The sequence below is a fragment of the Cyprinus carpio genome, chromosome A15 (genome assembly GCF_018340385.1).
Source record: "Cyprinus carpio isolate SPL01 chromosome A15, ASM1834038v1, whole genome shotgun sequence".
In the NCBI taxonomy this organism is placed as follows: Eukaryota; Metazoa; Chordata; class Actinopteri; order Cypriniformes; family Cyprinidae; genus Cyprinus; species Cyprinus carpio.
The window spans coordinates 13,988,381-14,008,049 of record NC_056586.1 but is presented as its reverse complement, the minus strand read 5'-3'; the positions used below and the strand labels follow the sequence as shown (position 1 = coordinate 14,008,049).

At 39.1% G+C, this 19,669-nt stretch overlaps 1 protein-coding gene across 1 annotated transcript in view; it reads right to left on the bottom strand.

Annotated features, from left to right (window-relative positions):
- The window catches only part of LOC109104007, a 59,610-nt gene extending 41,820 nt beyond the window's left edge, over positions 1-17,790 (bottom strand). Inside the window, exon 1 of the mRNA XM_042771085.1 lies at positions 17,142-17,790. The gene's annotated coding sequence lies outside the window, so the exon portion shown is untranslated. The remainder of the gene's footprint in view (positions 1-17,141) is intronic.
- Between the last annotated feature and the right edge of the window lie 1,879 nt (positions 17,791-19,669).

Genomic DNA, 19,669 nt, shown 5'->3' with positions numbered 1-19,669 from the left:
GGTGGGGACAGCAAGTATTTTTGAGGCCGAGTGGATGAGAGCCAACATCTGGTTAGCCAGCGAGAGGTTAGAATGAGGTTAGCGAGACTCCAATCTCCCTAATGTAGAGCAGCCAGTCTCCATACGTCTTCCAAACACCCTGACATGCCCCTTGAGCAAAATTGCAACTTTGTCATAATGAAAAATGTCAAGCAGGAGGCTTTTTTCCACCATGTAATTTTCATCACATCTCTCATGGCATCATTCCAGGTGCATCCGTACGCTCGACACTCTGACAGTCATAGAGACAAAACTACCCACTGACAGAGTCCTATTACATGAAAGCACAGCTGCACAGCTGTGTACCTGTTCTTGCCTGCATAAATATGTGTGTGTGTGTGTGTGTGTGTGTGTGTGTGTGTGTGTGTGTGTGTGTGTGTGTGTGTGTGTGTGTGTGTGTGTGCGTGCGTGTGTTTTGGGGAGTTTTCTTTTGCACGTCCTAAAGATAGAAGAGCTGGATGACAGTTATATGTTAGTGTGAAGGAGTTCACCGTTTCTTGTATTGTAATATAAAAGAGTCAGTCCCTGACAAAAAAGCAGAATGCTGAAAAATAAAGCTTTCAAAAGGGGCTTTTGCAGATATGCCACAGAACAGGGGTTCATATGGAAGTCTGTTTTTGCAACTTTTCATCTCACAATTCAGATGTTTGATGTTGTTCTGAGAAAAGAAGGGAAAGTTTATATCTCAAAATTTTTAGTTTATATCTCACAATTCTGACTTTTTCTTTAAATTTTCTTAGAATTACAAAAGAAAAAGTCAGAATTGTAGGAAATTCAGAATTGCAAGAAAAAAGTCTGAATTGTGAGACATAATGAATGATGATTCATAATTAACTTTTTTTTTTTTTTAATTCATGGCAGAAAAGAAACAGTCTGTTTACATTCAAAGATGTAAACCGAATTCAAAGAAAAAAGGCAAAATTGTGAGAAGTAAATTTAGAATTGCAAGCAAAATTCTGAATTGTGAGAAAAAGTCTCAATTACCTTTTTTTTTAATTCTGTGGTGAAACGTTGTCACATTAAAATAAACAAATGGGGCTGCACAATTAATCATAATAAACCTGTAATTGTGATCTATCATAAAGTCTGCAATTAAAGAAATATATCGTCTGTTGCATTTTGTGTTTCATAGTGAAGAGTGGCACTGTGTTCATTTACATACGTGCAGCTTATAATTTTGTGAGTGGCTCAGTTCATAGTAAATGCTTCTCATGAATTCCCTCTCTGCAAGTTTAACATGCATTTGGTAATGCAATGTGTGCTCAGTTGACTTTATTTACATTTACACTGGAATAATTTCCAACATTTTTGTGGATAGAAGTTTACATTTATTACATTTTACCACTATTCCACCAAAATAAAATCTTGAGGATTTGATGTGTTAAAAGCTTGAGAGTTTGAATGTTTGTGAAGTGAAGAAGTTAAGACATAAATATTTGTATTGTATTGTAACTCATAGTGTTAGCTGGTTCTTCTAAAGAGTGAACTCAAGTATGAACACCCCTTAAAAGAAACTATTCCCATCACAACTCAATTCAAATCGCAATTGCAATATATGACGTAATTAAAATAAAATAATATATGTGACATAATTAAAATATTGGGTTAAAATCTCAAGGGAAACTTCAAGTAAACACTTTTACGTACCAGGGATTCAGCTAACAAAAAAAGTTTGGAAACCCCTGCCATAGGTTCACCAGAGAACCTTTTCAGAAGGTTACATTTTCTTAGTGTAAAGAACTTTTTAATAATGTTAAGAACCTCTTTCCACTGTAAAGAAACTTTTGTGCAAGGAAAGGTTTCATGGTAGTTAAAGGTTCTTTTTGGAACCACAGATGCCAATAAAAGAACTTTTATTCACTGAACAGTTTCTTGAACATGTTAAACAATTATTCATTTTCTTCATGGTTATTTTGCAACCAAAAACACAAAGTAGAAGCAAAGCTTCTGGTTTTAACTACGGTATTTAAAAAAGCATTAAATACTATTACTTTTGACACTGAACTGTAAAGAATTGTCAACATATGAAATCTTATTGCAAACAGAGCCCACTACTATAAACGCACTCACACCCAATGCAACGTCCATCTATCTAAAACTGCTTGACAAACATAAACAGAGATGCATGTGAGTGTGTGGAGGGATGAAGATGTGTTTTGATGTTCAACAGCTGACCTGTTCAGTGAGGTCAATGCTGATGCACCCAAACACATAAATAAACAGAAGCGTGTCTATTGTAGCCCATACGAGGGGGTCAGTCCCGGCCCTGCTGCTCTATTGTCTTACACAGAGAGTTTTGAAGGTTATTGTTTCTTTTCCAGCTTTCCTTCACATTTCTCTCTGGAGCCGGACCAAAGTACTGCCATCCACCTCTCCACTACCCCTTCAAAATTTCTGCCCACCGCCTGCACCATTTTTTTTTTTACCCTTTTCCTTGTTCGGTTAGACAACAAAGGCTTCACAAACACAATAGATAATGTGCGGTTGGGGTGGTCCCCCGTATTTATTTACACATGCTGGTAAGGAAATGCAGTGGGCATAAAAGCAAAGGGGCAGTGAAGAGGGAAGGACAGTAATTCAGGTCACGCTGTATGTGGTCCTCAATCACAGGAATTTCAAGCCTTTTTTTCAAGCCTTTGTTCAATATTGTATTTTCCTAGACAATTATAAGTGGGGGTTGTAAAATATGGTTTCTCGGAGCAAATCATAATTGACTTGAAATGGAATAATTCTAACTGAAGACATGGACATGTCACTTATGTTTTAAGGAGTCACACCCTGCCATGATTTTTTTTGACGAAAAAAAAAATCATCATATTTCAAGAGTTTTGCTTTGCTTGATGCAAATTAAACTTGAACAATTAAACAATTCATTAAAAAAATATGGCCAAAAAAGCCATTTTTGCACTTCCAGTGTTGTCATAATTATGGTGTTTTGCCTTTGTAGGCAACAAAAAAAAAATAATGAAAAAATAAATAAAATAAATAAGAAATGTGCAACACTTTCCAAGAATTTTCTGATTTAATTCTACCAATGAAAATTTTTTTTTTATCAATACAGTTTTATCAACCTAATATTTGACTTTCTTCCCACTACCCAAAAACATTTTTTTTATCTATTAATTAAAATGTGCTCAATAAGTAATTGCACATAAAACACATACAAAGTAGAAAAAATATCTGCCTTTTAGCCGATCAATAAATAATGTCAAATAATTAATATTCACCAGCCAAGCTGATTAGGTTTATAATGTGTCCCGTTCTATTTTTTTCGGATTGTTTCTATTGAGCTCAATGTTCATACACATTTCATGCACAAATTTTGGATCTTTGGGAATTTGGCCTACATTTTTAAATGACCCATTAGCGCACAGTAAAACAGCTGTGCATCAGTAATGAATGCCATGTGAGATCATCCAAATTTGGCCATCATCAACTGGCCAGCAAGAGCAGAGCTTTCCCAGCCATTCACACGACGAAACAAGGCCAGTGACCTCACAATGACCAATAGAAAGCAGTTTATACAGTTCAAAAAACCCATTTTCATGGTTTTTCAGAAATATGTCACGATTGCACAGAAAAACAATCATGCCTCAGAGAACATACAGTGAGGGGAAAGAGTTTTGGCCGAGAGGGCTGAAACATCCAAGTTCCTGAGGCTCAATAAATGTGTCATCGATTGCAGCGAAGAGTGGGGCTATAAAAAAGGGCCTGTAGTGCTGAGTTCTAGCCTGCTCCACCAGGGAAATTCCCTTTGTCTTAGTGCATGCAACTAATTACAGAAGGAAAGCTGTGTTGCAAATGGTGTCTATAAAATAATAGCTGTCTGTCCATAAAGTTCAAGGTGACAAACTAAAGGGGGGCTAATGGACCTTTTAGTAGCCAGGAAAAGGAAGGGCTATGTAATGCATATAGTGAATCCATATAGTGTAATGAGCCTGGGAAGTTAAACAGTTTTATATTACTAACAGGAATGTTTCTAGTGATCAATGATAAGAATAACAAAAAAAAACAACAAGGATAATGAGTATGGTTTCGAGTCACCAGACAGAGGACGGCATTCACAGCTGTGATGCTCCAGCTGTGATGCTCCACACCTGCACTTGAAAACTCTCTCAAATGAACCCGCTCCATCACCACTGCAAACACAAGACTCCTTGAGATGGACGGAGTCAGCAAACTCCACTGTCAACAAGCTTGTCCGCTCCCAAACCCATCAACTCTTTGAATCACTTCCAGCTCTTTTCTCCTTTTCTCCAGTGTCGGAAATGCCGCTGTTTGAGGGAGATGGGTGTAAAGCTCTTGGCTGCTGAGCGACTGCTCTAGCGCTCATTATGGGGACTTCAGAGGTCGGAGTGGGGGGGGTTCTGTCTGTGTTTGCATTACTGCCTCCATTAAAACCTCAAAATCTGCTGGGCTGATGCTCTTATCTGCAAATATCTGAGAAAATTTGCCTTCCAGATGAAAATGAAACCTCAAAATTAATTGAATTTTCTAATAGAGTGCTGCAGCTGTGATGTCAAATGCTGGAAGACTAATTTACCATGGCTTCCCTCAAGATTCTCCAATGGATTTTTAAAATGGGTGTTTTAAATTTATGAGTAAAACAAGGTCTGTGGTAGTGTTGTCAAAAGATATGGTATTTTGATACCAAGTCGGTACTAAAAAAATGAAAATGTTACAGTACCAGGTTCCCTTTCGAACGTTCACTCTCGTTATGTATGGGAAAACTCATTTTTTCCTTTCTGCTGAAGCCTGATTTGTTCACGTTTGTGTAGCTGCACCAACCAATGGCGCTTCAGCCTGCCAAAGGGGCGGGGCCGACTGCTATATAAGTCAGTCCGTAGCGCCATTCATCAAATTATTCTCCTTCAGCAACGAGGATTATCTCTTCGCTGACTCTTTTGCAAGAAGAAGCCTTAGGGTGCTTTCACACTAGCACTTTTGGTGCTAGGGGGAGGGGGGAGCAATCGAACTTGGGTGCGGACCAGGCAAGCGAACCAAGTGTGAAAGCACCCTTAGAAGAAGCTCCAGCTCTGCTCACCGCTGTGGAATAAGCCGAAAGCAGCGACGGAAGCATCACTGCAGGCATCCGGCATCCAGGCAAAGAGCAAATTTTCTAGAGCAAATTTCAGCACGCGTTGCTTCAAATGTCGCACCACAAGTGTGGTTCGTGCAAGGGACTCTTGCACAATGAAGACCGGCACAGCGAGTGCACCTCATGCCTCGGCCGCGCCCACGCAGAGGCTGTGCTCGCTGATGGCGAGAGCATGAGCCTTTCCCCCCTACAAACACGAAAAAACATCTTCCAAAAAGACCACCCCCACCCCCCTCTGGCAGTCCCTCCCGTCTTTTTCCTCCCCTAAGAGGAAAAAACAGCGGGGCAGCGGATCTTTTCTAGCAGGCTCGGGCAGTGTCACGTCGGCTCAGCGCCTGTGTGCCCCGCCCTCCCCGCGTCCTCTCACGCCTGTGTGCTTCTCACACGAGGACCAGTGCCCCTCTTCAGCTGCGAGCGGACTGGTCTGATTTGGCGCATCCGAGAAGGACATAGTCATTGATGACATCACCACTGACGACTCTGTGTCCTTGGCGGTGTCAGGAATGGAGGAAAGGGCCTCGAATGGTCGGCTCCGGACGAGCCTACCCATGGCTTATTGGATGAATGGTTCCTGCCAGACACCCACCAGCAATCCTCCCGTCAGTGCCTAGCTCCGTTCTTGCAAGCCGTCCATGAGCTCCCTACTCAGCATGGGTGAACCCATCTACTGCAGCAGCTCTCACCACCGTTGATGGTGCTGACGAAGGGGGATACACCAAACTTCCCCCCCTGGAGGAAGCGATCGCAGCATGTCTGTGCCCACCATCTGCCCTCGGCTTAAAAGGCCATGCAGCACATCCATCTAAGCCCTGCAGGACCACCTCGGCTATTGCCAACAGGGCTTATGCAGCAGCCGGACAGGCTGGTTCCGCACTGCACACAATGGCGATCCTTCAAGTGTTTCAAGCCAAACTTCTCTGTAATATGGACGAGTCTGGCCAAGAGCACCAGGAGGCCTTTAAAGAGCTGCGCACAGCAACGGATCTCGCTCTGCACACTACAAAGGCCACAGCAAAAGTGATCGGCAAGACCATGGCCAGCCTGGTGGTGCTGGAGCACCAACTCTGGCTAACGCTGACAGAGATCAGGGATACTGAGAAAATGGCCTTCCTCGACTCACCAGTCTCACAGAAAGGGCTATTCGGCTCAACTGTTCATTGGATCACTGAATGGTTTTCGGAGGCTCAGAAGACGTCACAGGCGCTGCGTCACTTCCTCCTTAAACGCCCTGGCACCGCGGCTGCGGGCCGCCAGATGAGCCCTGCTGCTCAGCCTGCAAAGCCAGAGCAGCATCAGCGTCAGCGGAAGATGGAGTCAGGGCTGAAACAGCATTCTAGGCCGGCGAAACGCTTCACCTTACTGATGCGTCAAGGTCCCGACCCACGAGTTGTGCTGGACCCTGAGCTGCCGAAGCCATCCTGAGGCGCTAGAGAGGAAAAGAAGGGGCCCCGTTCTGGCCTCGGCCGGAACGCCCCCCAAAACAGCTCGCCTTCACTCCTTACCTCTTCAAACACCTCTGAGAGATGGAGTTTCGATTTCAGCGGGTCAAGTCCTGCAGGTGCAGCGCGTGCCCGAATATTTTACCGCTGGGATAGTGGACCCACATACTTTAAAGAGCAAAATTGCTCATCCTCTCTCAATCACTTATACGAACGTAGACTCCCCGCTTTTTCAAGGCGAGCTCTTGTTCGAGAAAATAAAACCTCTCGCCTCCCATTACACGGCCTGGGCAGCCATTCCGGGAATCTCGAGATGGGTTTTGAAAACAATTTAATGAGGCTACTCGCTGCAGTTCGCTCGCAGACTGCGCCACTTCAGAGGCGTCGTTCAAACTTCTGTCCCGGACAAGGATGCTATTGTTCTCTGGCAAGAGGTGCAAGCACTGCTTGCAAAAGGCGCTGTGGAAATAGTGCCCCCAGCGAACAGCGAGTCAGGCTTTTTCAGTCGCTATTTCCTCGTCCTAAAGAGAGACAGCGGGCTTAGACCCATTCTAGATCTCAGACATCTGAACAGCTCACTTATGCTCCGGTCGTTCAAGATGATGACAGTCAAGAAAATTCTCACACATATTTGCCCCAAGGATTGGTTTTTGACCGTGGATGTGAAGATGCTTACTTTTACATCCACATAGCCCCCCGTCACAGACCGTTCTTGAGATTCGCGTTCGAGGAAGTGGCCTATCAGTATGCAGTCCTTCCGTTTGGACTGTCCCTGGCCCCACGCACTTTTACAAAGTGCATAGACGCAGCTCTGTCCCCTCTCAGGCAGATGGGAATCAAGGGTATTGAACTACCTTGACGATTGGCTGGTTTTAGCCAGATCAGAACGGGAACTGAACGCTCAATAAGAGCTGCTGCTCAGTCACTCAGTGCGCCTCGGGTTGGTAATCAACTCACGGAAGAGCCAGTTGTTGCCAGATGACGAACTGTCTTTCTGGGAATGGTTCTAGACTCCTCAAACCAGGAACGACACGCCCTCTGCAGGTTTTTCAGAGGCTGCTCAGCCTCATGGCCGCTGCCGCCTCTGTAACTCCGCTGGGCCTGCTCCACATGCGGCCCCTCCAATTTTGGCTAAAAGCCCGAGTCCCACCCCACGCTTGAAGGTTGAAGAGATTTCCGGTCAGGGTGGACCGCCGCTGTATCAAAGCTGTGGCCCCCTGGAGGACCACTCACCTGTTTCAGACAGGAGGGAGGATGGGCGTGGCCTCCAAAAGAAAAGTGATCACAACAGATGCGTCCAACTCCAGATGCGCTGTTGGAGGGCAATCCGGCATCCGGCTCCTGGAAAGCTCAGCAGCGATGCCTACATATCAACTGCCTGGAAATGTTGGCAGTCTTCTTAGCCCTGCATTCCTTCCTTCCGGCCATCAAAGGCCATCACGTCCTGGTCCGTTCAGACAGCACGACAGTAGTGTCTTATATTAATCACCAAGGCAGTCTCAGGTCTCACACCTTATACAGATTGGTTCTTCGCCTCCTTCTCTGGGCACAGAAAGATCTCCTCTAGCGGTTCATGTGCCGGGCAACATTCCATATTTTTGTTTGAATGTCGAATAGAAATAAACATCACCATTAGCATATATCACTCGCATATGTGACTAAATTTTCACTCTGGGTGACTAAATTATGTTTAGCATAGATATATTTTCACTCGCCAAATACTGACTGAGCACTTCAGAGTTTCACCCTCTGTCAAGCGATCTGTGATATTTTTTTCAGTTCATCTCAATGGATGTGCAATGCACCTGTTTTTGACATACCATAAACTCTAGTGTGAAGACTCGCTGTCACTTTGTCTCACACACACGTAGAGAGAGAGAGAGAGCGAGAGAGAGAATTGACATGCTACATGTAAACGATATTCTTTGCTGTATTTTCCTGTCAAAATAACAGCGTTCCTTTGGAATTCTTCAGCTTTTAAAAACTGCCGGGTTTTCCGGTAGTGGGCGGAGCTAAAGCGCAAATGGCAATCTCATTGGCTGGTGCTCACCTATTATCGTCCCTGTTTTGACTTCAGCAAATCAGTTTGAGCGAATGCACACAACATGATTAATATTCATGAATCCAGCAGCTCATTAATCCTTAGTGCATTTTATTTTGTTCTTATTGGTACAATTCGTATCATTATTATCTTATCAGTATTTTTGTTAGTTTTATAATTTTTTTTTTTTTTTTTACAGAAACACTGATTGACCAAAAAAGCACCACCACCAGTCCGAAGTTCAGTTAAAATGACTAATACACTCTAAAAACGCTGGGTTGTTTTTTCAACCCAAATGTTGGGTTGAGACCACTGGGTAGGACGTTGGGTTGTTTTAACCCAATTGGGTTGAAAATTGGTCTTGATTATAACTTAGCGGTGCTGGGTTGGGAACGCGGATGTGAAAGAGAGCACGCACGTCACGTTAACATCGAACGATACCAGTGCTAGAAGCCGCCATTTTCTCAGCGTGAAAGAAGTGAGAAGTGAGTGAAAGACATTAAGTAAAGATTCAAAATGTAAAGTTATCATTCATTGTTTATGTCCGGGAGTATTTTGAGGTTTCATGAAAGGCAGAAATAAAAGAGCTTATATTGAAAATTATGCGGACGCGGTTTTCACCTCAGAAACGGAGGTCATAACGGCCTCTTTTACTGAACGGAAAAGGTACTTTTAATATAATGTCCGTGAGTGTGTAATGTCATATTTACATAAGATTTTACAATATCTGCACTTTTTGAGGTGTTAATAGACGTTATGGTTACAGTTACACTCATGTTAATTTGTTATCTTATTTTTTATGGTTAAATTGAATGTACATTAGTTTCCTAAAGGAAACAGCATTATGTTATGAAGACTAGCAGCAGTAATGAAGACTGAGGCTGTTGAAATGGTAATTGCTAAAAGTAATGTTTTGCATGTAATATTTCAGACTTGTTGAGCTTTTGTCTTCATTGTGCCCGCGGCGGGAGTTAACTAACGTTACATAGAAGCCTGCTTTTGTGAGGAGGAGGTGGTTTTCTCAGCTTTTTCAGAAGAGATGGAAAGAGGGTTTTTAAGGCAAGTAAACCTTATAATTCCATCATGTTGGCATTTTTTTTTTTTTTTTGCTAAGATTAAAAGAATGTTCGTTTTTGTAGATGTTGAAAGCCAGGGACAAGATAACTTCATTCTTTTGAGACTGATGTGAGTTATTTTTAGAAAATAAATGTTTCTGTTATGTCCTGCTTGTTTACTTGACATTTGATGCAACAACAGTATGATTACATGTTCATATTTTATTTAAACCATTGATGTCCCTTTTTTCATTGCAGAACTCAAACTAACTTTGGAGTTAATGACACAGCCTGCTTGTGTGAGGAGGAGGCAATTTTCTCAGCTTCTTTGGTAGAGAGGGAAAGACAGTTTAAGGCAAGTGAACTTCATAATTCCATGTTATCAGTTGTTTTTTTTTGTTTTTTTTTTTTTTTTGTAGATGTTGAAAACCGGAGACATAGGAGAGCATCACTCTTTTGAGATTTATGTAAGTTATTTTTTAGAAAATATTTTTTTCTTTTTCCTCCCTCCTTACTACACAACATTATGAAACAACAACATTCTCCACATATTTCATGAAAACCACTGATGTCTGTGTTTTTCATTGCAGAACTCAAACCAGCTTTGGAGTTGTCTGATTTGGAGAGTCATCATTCTTGGTCTTCCTTTCTTAAAGGAATAGGTCACACAAAAAAATAATTTACTTGCCGTCATGTCATTTCAAACCTATAAGACTTTTGTCTGTCTTTACAACACAAATGAATATATTTTTAATTTTCTCATAATTTTTTGTTAATCCATAAGGAGTCTAAATAATCTGTATTTTCAAGCCTCATAAATACAGTTATCGTAGAAGTAATCCATTCCGATATCTATATATGAATAAATCTTAAATTATATGATAGCGAACATGTCTGTTCAAAAGAAAATATTGGTCTCCCAGACTAATGGAGGACAAAAATTAAGAGAATATTAAATATATTTATTTGTGTTCCAAAAATTAGCAGAGTTTGTATGGGTCTGAAACAACACGGGGGAGAGTAAATTATGACCATTTTTATTTTTTGGTGAACAACTAACCCTTTGAAGAGCAGCCCTCCACGTACATGAAAATTGGGAGGTATGTGAATGGTATGTCTGTTTTAATGTTTCAGTAAAGAAGTAGCTTTCTGAAAGCAATATATTCAAACAATATTACATGCCCTCACACTAGTGCTTCCATTATAGCATTCCAGAGCGCTATGGTAGACAGAGACATTAAAGAACCACACAAAGTGTTGAAATTATAAAAATTCACCTATGCTTAATGATGTGCATACACCTCTATCTGAAAATGGATAATTTAATTAAATGTTTTCTATTTTCAAATGTTTTTCTCTTTTTAGGCCACTGATGAAGAACAGGCGGTGACTGGGATGAATGTTGGTCAAAGAAGAGAATGTCATTTCCCCCAAACTGATGCAACAGTGGTTTTAAAGAAGGATGCTGCCCTGGATGATGTAAAAGATGTCACATGCTGTGCTGATGGGGCTTCTTCATGACTACATCAATTATGCTTAAGAGATCATGAAAATTGACCATGATGTATGATCTGTATTCATGGACTATGAAACAAACTGTAAGTGTATAATTTGTAAAAACAAAATGTTAAATGTTTGTTTTGTGTTGTTTAGTAGAAATGGAGCTTACACTCTGTCATTCATACACATGCTCACATTCTTTCACACACACGTCTGTTAAATATTATAACATCAGTGTTAATGTGGTGGTTTATTTGTGTACTGCCATGGCAGAATAGTTTGTAAAGAACTTAACTAATTGTACAATTATTGTATAAAAGTGTTTTTGTATTTTTTATACAATATATAAAATTTACCAAAAAAGTCAAATTTGATCTTAAAAGTTATATTCAACAAATGTTCAATGCTTTATTTATAAACTCTGTAGCTGTTAATGCCATACTTTTCTGCATTTCTTCTTACATGCATGTTACTTTTTGACTGTTTTCTCTTGTTTTTAATAAAAATTTACCTTTTGATAGTTATTATTTGTGTGTAAAAGTGATTTTAAAATGAACAAGATTTGTAGGTTTAATGCCCACCTCGATTTGGGTTCATTTTAGCCTGGCAATGTAGTAATTTTAAACCATAAAAAGCAACCCAGCATGCTGGGTTAAACGTAATAACCCAACTTGTTGGGTTAAATTAACCCAGCGCTGGCCCCTTTTTGAACCAGCGCTGGGTTGCCAAAATAACCCAAATTGGGTTGTTTTCAACCCAGCAGTTTTTAGAGTGATATGCATTCATACATGATTATCAAGTTTTAATTCAAATTACTAAAGTTCTATTATTAAATAATATTGATTATCATATTATAATGATTGTACTTTCAGATATTAAAAAAGTGCCATTTTACAAACATTTATTTTATATAGTTTATATAGTTATAGTTTTATAGTTATAGTTATAGTTTGTATAGTTATATAGTTTACTCGCCAGACTAAATAAAAAAAAAACATATATATAAAAAACATATATATTGCTTTTTTTTATCTAGTCTGGCGAGTAAACTAAAATATTTAGGCAGATGGTAAAAGGGTTGGTATTGTTAGCTTAAGTGCGGCTAACGCTAATATAATTTAACGTTCCTATAACTTTATTAGTGTAAAAAACAGGAGGACATAATGGTATTTACTATTCTTACACACCAGAGGCTTTTAAATGAACTGTGTATCCAAAATATGCATGTTAGATAATCTATAATTGTATGGTTAACAGTGTATATATCATATTAGTCCGTCAGAAGAACAGTTATATATGAACACAGTTTGGATTAAATAAAAGTACAGTCAAATTTTATCTCCTGTATAGACTTTACAATGACTTCATGTTATCTAACACAAGTTAGATCTAGTAACATCTTACAGTGAGTGAACAATATATTTTTTACATTCATTAATGTTTTTGAATGTTATTTAATACAAACACTTCATCATTCATGTTTGTTCACTGTGCATTAAATAATTTTAACAGACTGAATTTGTGATTTATGTATAAGTAAATTTTGAAATTAACCCCTAAGAAGAAGAATTGCTATATCACTATTGTTTATTGTTAGGTCTTGTTATTCAACAAATGGAATCTTATTGTAAAGTGTTTTGAAGTTTCCATCTATTTGATATATGCTTAATATATGTAATCTTATCTAAATTTATTCTAAAAGCTGATGTTTGTTATTTACCGAAAAGTTATATTTTAGCTGGTGTCAATGATCTAATGTTGCATCAGACGCATTACTTAAGCATGTTATATTTTCCTTTCACAGCTGTAGACTGAGGAAGATCCTGAAACACACCAGCAAACCCTAAAACTGACAACAGTTTACAGCTGTTTTTAAGTGGCAGCAGAAATATTACAAAAACTTCTGGGTGAAACTTGTTTACTTTTTCTTACTTTTTTTACTTGTGGAAAAACTTGAAACAATTTTAATTAAGTATAAAGAAAGACAATTTGTTTTGTACATTTCATTTTTAACATTATTAATAAAAATAATGTTGTTCAATTAGCATGTTTTTGTGTTTTGCTTTGGTTTCGAAATTGGTACCGAGAACCGTGGATTTTCACTGGTATTGATACTGAATACTGAAATTTTGGTACCGTGACAACACTAGTCTGTGGAAAGTATAAATATGATATTTGGGAATTTTTACTCTGCAGTGTGAATTAGACACACCCAGACTGAAAACACTAAATTTGAAGCAGAATGTTTTTGTTAAGTAACCATAAGAACGTTTGGGGTTTGAATGCAGTGCACGTTCAACAACAAAATGTCCAAATATCATCAATTTATATTTACCTTGTTTTACTCATAAACTGGAAAACCAATTATAAAAATCCACAGGAAAATCTTGCCAGAACCAATGGTGAATTAGTCTTCCGGCTTTTGACATCACAGCTGCAGTACTCTATAGAATGTCTTCATAGCATAAATACAATGCTTATGTTCTTAATTTTTTTATGCTTAGCATGAAGTGCTTAATGTACATGTGCACCCAAATGATAGGGCTGTGCAAATAATCGAATGCAATACACAATATCACGTTCATAATCTCAAGGGATTCATTGCCGATTATGAATGCAATATTGAGTAGCTTGTCAGTGAACTACGGCTCTGTGTATTAAATGCCGCTTCATCTGAAAGCACGTGCTAGAGATTTACTACTAATCAGAGAACCAGCTTTACTGACGAGATGCACATGAAAATCGCATTTGATTATTTGCACAGCCCTACTGAATGCATAGGCTTTTAAAATATTCTCCATTTGACTGCATAAGTAAACACGAGCACTCATGCACACTAGAAAGTTTCATCCTTTTCTAGTGCCTGCACTATTTCTCTCCACATTTTATGAGTGACAAAATGTTGTTGTGATCGATAAAACTAGAGTTGTGATCTCGTTTATGTGAGTGCCTATTGTTGTCATAGTTTTTAATTGTTGTTCCAATTCCTCCATTTATTTTCTGACTGTGAAACAGAGTAGGTGTACTAACTAATGGCACTTTTTCACTGCGAGGTACGGGTGGGCTTGGCTCGGCTCGGTTTGTGTTTCGACTTTAGTTTGTTACCGCTTTAGTGTGGGCAGGATTATTGACATGTTGTTATAGTTGTGCCATCTCTATTGCAGAGCTGAGCGACCTCCTGAAAAACTTTTTAATTCCACGTCATCCCATTAAGCTCTCGCTGGATCTGCTCCTCGGCTATCAACAAGAGGAACATCTGTACTTCTGTATTTCAGCAGACCACAAAATTAAAAAAGGTGCGCTCGTTCGAAAAAAGTTACATTTAATCATCGCACGGTTCGATAATAGATTTAATCTAGTGGGTCTAGTGCAGTGGTCTCCAACCCTGCTCCTGGAGAGCTACTGTCCTACAGATTTCAGCTCCAACCCCAATCAAACACACCTGAACCAGCTAATCAAGGTGTTCAGGGCTACTTGATAATTACACACAGGTGTGTTGGAGCAGGGTTGGAACTGAAGTTCAAGTTCAATGAAGCAGTTAGTGACGATTCTCTCTGGCCAATTAGTGATCAGCAGGGTTTACACGTCAAATTTTTGTAACGATACGGCTTGCTTGGAACCTCAGCAGAGGTGGAACTGAAAAAAGTAGCAAGTACCTGGTACTGTACACAGTGGAAAATCCCCCAAAAGTGAGCCGTGCCATACCATGCAGTGGAAAAGTGCCATAAGTAGTGCAAACATATTTAATGCGCACATAAAAGTATGCATAGTTTGAAAAATCTGTTCTCCAAAGAACAGTGAATCATATTTTCTGAATGTGAAGAACAGTTTAATAATTTAAATAACCTTTTTCCACTACAAAGAACCTTTAGCGCAATGGAAAGGTTTTATGGATGTTAAAGGTTTATCAACCATAGATGCCAAAAAAAAGCATTTTTATTTCAAAAGTGCGGTGTACAAGTAAAAACCAAAGTAGACTTGTGTGATAAAGCTCAGCATTTGCAACAAAAATACTGACACTATGAAAGACAATACACAGAATTCAAGCTGTGCTTTGCACCTCAGATACAGGTTGTACTGCATCTCTCCATAAGGGACATGGAGCATGGGGCTGGGAAGCTCATCAGCACAAATTCTTGTAGCTGGGGTGCAATGGGAGGAAATGGGAATTTGGCAGATTCCCTCTGAGCTCTTAGGAGGAGGGGGTTTGTCTCCTAAATTCGTGGTAAACTAAGCAGCAGGACGGCATTAGCAAGGACAGTTTTTCAAGTGAATAAGTGGATGGTGAAAAGGGGATGCTGGTTTTCAAAGCAAACAGAGCTTTGCATGTTAACCTTCACATTCAAAGCCCCAAACATCCAGAGGGAGGGTTTGGCTGACTTCCTGCCTCTCGGTTCAGATTCCATGACCAATCCTGAAGCCTATTCTTCTCTTTGATATGATGAAAATGACCAAACAATACCCTTTTCCTCCCTAAAGACCTAAATGGGCGATATTTAAGATATTGTTTTGCTCTGAGATATGCTGCAATTTTCAAAATAACAAAAATAATAAAGTGTCATTTGTGGAGAGTTTTCAGAGCTCAAATCCATGCGTGAGGACCTTTTTAAGAAAATGTAGACCTTGAAGCCGGTTGAGAACACATGTGTCTTGCGTGTTTAAAAGGAAAATAAACATGACTCCACAGATCTACTGACAGACAAACTATGTGGTGTGTGTTTAGGTCATAATGCACGTCAACATAAACTCACAAAACAACAGCACTATAATAAAATTCAGAATAGCTGGGATGCATTACATGGTACTTTTTGTCCAATCAATCACATGATTTCATTGGAGCCAAATTTTCTTTTTGAATAGAAACTGACATATTTTGGGCTTTACGCAGGCAATATTTCCTCATACAGATTCCCACATGTAACAACTGACATCTTTTCAATGAGTTTGTATTCCCGGCTGAACTAACGAGTGAGTAAATTGAGACCAGACAGGATTCATTGGGAAATTTTATTTGTCCACCCCAAATAGTCAGCATTCCAGCTGCTAAAGAAAATAGTGTTTGTTGAGCAAGAGGGGGTCTGTAAGAGCGGTTGAGAAAGCCTGGACTTTAAATGTCTGACAAAAGATCCGATGCTGACAGCAGTCATGTTAAAGGGTTTTCCACTGCTCCCTGTGAGCTAAGATTGAGATGATACACATATTTTAAGATATCAGTCTATACCCTGCCATGGGGGTGGATGGGGTTTCATCTCAAATCAGCCTAAGGGGGTTAGCCGATCTGTTGTGATGGTTTTAGTAAGGTTTTGGGCACTTGCCAGGCTGGAAAACCAGCTTAAACCATTTTAAACCAGTAACAAGGTGTACAGTATGACCCCGCAGAAAAAAAATCTTAATCCATCTTAAACTGGTTTGCTGGTCTTTGATGGTTTAAGCTGGTCTTATCTTGTTTGGTTATCTGGTTTGGTTCGGTTATTCTTATCACAATCAAGTGCTTTTAGTTGGTTTCGCTGGTCCAACTAGCTTAAAAGCACCAACAAATCCCTCTTAAACCAGACTACAGATCACCTTAACTAGCCTGGGAGACCAATTAAGACCAGCTAACCATCTTGATTTAACCCATTTTCCCCCTGCAGGCAATAGAGAAATAAAAGCATACTGCATCTTTTATGAAACTATAATTAAGACCTGTATGACATAAATTAATCTGAAGTGAGTAAACAAATTTAAATATATAGTATATATTTAAATAAGTATTACTAAACAAAAGGAGGATTAGTTGTACTAAACAAGAATGATGATAATGATGATGAGAGACTTGACTTGCACATATGAATACACCATTACTTTGATATATAAATCTCTTTGTTGAATTAACTGCATCGATCTAGGTGCCAGTTGTTAGACGCTAAGAAATATTATTTATTAAAACCGTCTGAAGTCTGAAACAGTTGACAAGCTGTGACACATACCTTTACAGCTGTGCTGACCGGAGACATCAAAAGTAACGCAGCTAATGTACCCACTCCGTTTCCAGTCCTAATATCCCACTTTAATGAAAAGGATCAAAAGTTTTCCCAACTCGTGCGCATCAGGGAGTATTCCTGCTTGCTTTGGCTAAACAACGCGTCTGGAGGCTTGGCTTCATGTATTGTAATGTACTAAGCAACGCTGGATGCTCCAGTGTTCAGTTTCCAACTTTCTTGAGAGTCTCGCCGCTGCTGAGTATGAGGTGACATCCTCACTGGGTTTACTGCTCGTGCGAACACAGTTCCATATATGAGTAAGTCACGCGTCACTCACTCCTGACGCTCTGCGCGTGCGAACGCCGAAAGAAACGCGAGCGTCTTCCTTTTGGTTTCTTTGTCTCCGTTATCCACACTCACACTACATTTAGAATGAGTAGGAAATGTATTTATTTAAAAAATGCTAGGAAATTGCTTGTGGAGAACTGCGAAAGTGAAGTGAGTTGGGCTTTGACATGTGCCTTGAAAATAAGTGAGCGCGAGTGTGAGAGGAGTATTGACGTGCCCCACCGTGGACACGGACTCCTTGAACTTCCTGTCAGCGTTAACTCCTCTACTGCTGCTGTCCTCATTCATCAGTTTGCTTCGGGGAATATGAGCAGTCTCCCCCAAACCGTACAATTACGACGGATGAGTGAAGAGATCAACAAAGCTCTGTTTATGTTATGAGGGCGTCTCTGTGGTTTAGCAACTTTGTAGAGCTATTAAAACGCGTTAAATTAGCCGGAGAAGTTATGAACTTGTTTTAGGCACAGTGCCAACATCCTCAGATGTCAAATAACCATGTTATGATTGCATTTACGTTATTTATGTTAAGTTATCAGATCCCGATACTGTAGGGGAGACCTTGGCAAGCTATATATATATATATATATATATATATATATATATATATATATATATATATATATATATATATATATATATATTTCTGCGTCAATTTAATCTCACCAATAGACCTTTTCACACTGTATGGGGTAAGTTTTCACAATGGAAAAACATATAAAACATGAATTAAAAATAAAACAAATTATGAAACAGTCAAAAGTACACAAGGTAACACAAATGCATCAAACCCTTGGTTTAAATGAATTTAGAACCTTTAAAACACGTGACTACTTGTCCCGTTAAAAATGTGACTCTTGTCCTGAGAAAACATCTCAACATTTCAGTTAGAATATACCTTCATTATATGTTTTATTGGTCTAAATGTAAGTTATGCCATTGTGGTTTCTCATATGACAAAGCTGGAATAGCAAGATATCAAAATAACTTCCTTGAAACTGAAATGACTCCAACATGTCATCCATTCAGTTTGAATGATAAAGCTCTGTTACATTTATGAGGGATACTCAGACATGTCAGTGCAAGTAATGTCTTAAATCATCACCGTAACTGTTTGTCATGCATCTCTGAGATCACCTCACCCTTTAATCAAGCGAATATTTTGGAAGAAACTAGATTGAGAACAAAAATGTATTGAGAACAAAAATAGGCTTCTACAGTTTGTTTAGAAGCGTTTATTCCAAATACCCAAAGTATGTTATTTTTATAAGAAATACTTTTCAAACAATCTAACATTAACTTAGTGTTGATGCTTAATTACTGCACTACAATGTTATCAGTTAATAAAAGGAATGATAAGATAATGAAAAGGTCCATGCATCTCATTAATGAAATTTAATTCTGTTAAATTGTTAAGATAACTACAAAAACATAAACTGACTCATTCAATTTGTAAGGAAGGTAAACTGCGCACAAAATATTTACAAGAGTGAAGACTGAAAGGGATGGATGGAGATCCAAGACATTCCAAGATCACATTTTACTTCTAGACAAACAAACTGCTGGATCTGAAGAGCTTCAAGGTGCATGACCTTCCACATGGAGAATGGGTTTATTTTGCACAGATAAAGAAAAATGCTGCGAGCATTGTTTGAATGAGGCTTTTTCACCACAATGTTAAGAATTCTTGTCCTCAGTTGTAGTTTAATTGTCTTGGTGTAAACAGACTGAGCAATAACAAAAGAATGTCATTGCTGAGATGTAGTGGAATTACTGCCAGTCACAGGCAGAGACTCCATTACTGAGGAAGATTCACAGCTATTAAGTATAGTATCTCAAAACAGGACAATATGTAATCCATCCATATGCAAATAATCAATGTTTTTGCTAAATAGTTAAAAAAAAAGTACATTGTCACAAGGGCTAACTATAAGGTTTTGAATCTAAAAGTTCAATTGCATAAAATATTGTTTTCTTTAGCAGTGTTTGTCTTTGTTGGTTTTGAAAAACAACTTTCTTAAATTATGAAATTCTTGTGATTTCTATATCTTAAACAATAGTTCAATAATATTACAAAAGATTTTTGTAATAAGGAACATAATCAAACCACATGGCAAACAATAAGGCCAGACTGAACTTCAAGTTGGGTTTTTTTTAAGTCACCTTTACCATATTTGAAGTTTTACTTG